General features: G+C 39.8%; 1 pseudogene; it reads right to left on the bottom strand.

The window, feature by feature from the left end:
• Window positions 1–621: 621 nt before the first annotated feature.
• LOC110198585 (ubiquitin-conjugating enzyme E2 C pseudogene) lies at window positions 622–1,069 on the bottom strand (annotated as a pseudogene).
• Between the last annotated feature and the right edge of the window lie 288 nt (window positions 1,070–1,357).

The following is a 1,357-nucleotide window of genomic DNA, read 5'->3' as shown; positions in this document are numbered from 1 at the left end:
TTTTATCTTCATTGGTTGTAGTTTCACCTTTTCAATTTTTGATACTGATAATTTGATTTTATTGTTTCTTTTGCCAAACCAAATCAGCTAATGGTTTATCTGTTTTTATTGTTTTTTTTTAAACAAAAAAACAAAACCTGACTCCTAGTTTTATTTATTGGCTCAATGTGTGCATGTGTGTTTTAACTTTCAATTTTGCTAATGTTTCCTTTGATTTTTAGGATTTTTATTTTGGTGTTTAATGGAGGGTTTTCAATTTGCTAGCCTTTTAAGTTTTTAGTTGTATGCCCAGTTCATTGATATGCTCTATCTTTAATTGATGTAAGCATTTAGAGACACAGTCCTAAATCTTACTTTGTCTGCATCCCAGAAATTTTGGTATGTTGTCTCATTGTTGTCATTATTTTTTTTAAACAACAACAACAAAACTTTATTTATTTATACATTAATGTTGAGGGCTGGACAAGAGTTTAAGGGAAAAAAAAAGGAAAGGAAAAGAGTCTATGAAACAGAGTCCTGTACAGAAAAAAGGAGAAGACAGGTTATGAGGAAGGGAAAAAGATAGACGCACACATATACACACACACACAAGATGAAGGAAGGTAGGCTGGGCAGCCAGTGTCAGGGCTCTTGGCTAGTCACCTGCTTCATGTAGGTTTCCAGCAGGTACTTTTTAAAGGCTGTGGGGTTTGTCCAAAGTTCAGCAGCATGTGTGTTCAATGGGCTGTCAATGTTGGGTTCTCCCAGCAGGCTCTGGATAGATAGCATGATGGTCCTGACATCATACAGAGCTGACCACTTGTCCTTGAGGATGTCCAAACAGATATTGCCTTGGGTGTCCACATTAGGATGGTAACAAGGTGTGACAAATTTCACAGTGGGAGCATTATATGGGTAGTCACTGGGGAATTCCAAGGAGAGCTTGCTTGTACCTTAGGTCTTCATATACTGTCCCAGCTGCCCCATGGATAGTCCCAACCCACTTGAAGAGATTGTCTGACTCTGGGAAGGCAGAGATTCCTTTGTCTCCAGACATCATTAGGGTCATCAATTCCTGCTGCAACCTCTTGCCCACGGACCCGCAGGCAACGCCCGCCCCAGGCTCGCCTCCCTTATGGGCGACGTGGAGGCAGTGGCGGTGGCCAGGTTGTGGTTTTGCGAAGCAATGTGGGACCGGAAATAAACGAAGAGAAACTCCCGGGCCTCAACTACCTGTTGTCATTATCTTTAATGAAATTATTGATTGTTTCTATGATTTGTTCTTTTGTTCACCAACATTGTTCTTTAAGATTAAGGTATTTGTTTCTAGTTAATTTTTAACGTATAGGTCAAAGGCCCTTCATGGAATTTATTTTTT

This window comes from Phascolarctos cinereus, unplaced genomic scaffold (assembly GCF_003287225.1).
Source record: "Phascolarctos cinereus isolate Bilbo 61053 unplaced genomic scaffold, phaCin_HiC Scaffold_4;HRSCAF=312, whole genome shotgun sequence".
In the NCBI taxonomy this organism is placed as follows: Eukaryota; Metazoa; Chordata; class Mammalia; order Diprotodontia; family Phascolarctidae; genus Phascolarctos; species Phascolarctos cinereus.
Note: the sequence above shows the minus strand (reverse complement) of the source record. Positions and strands in the feature narration are given on the sequence as shown.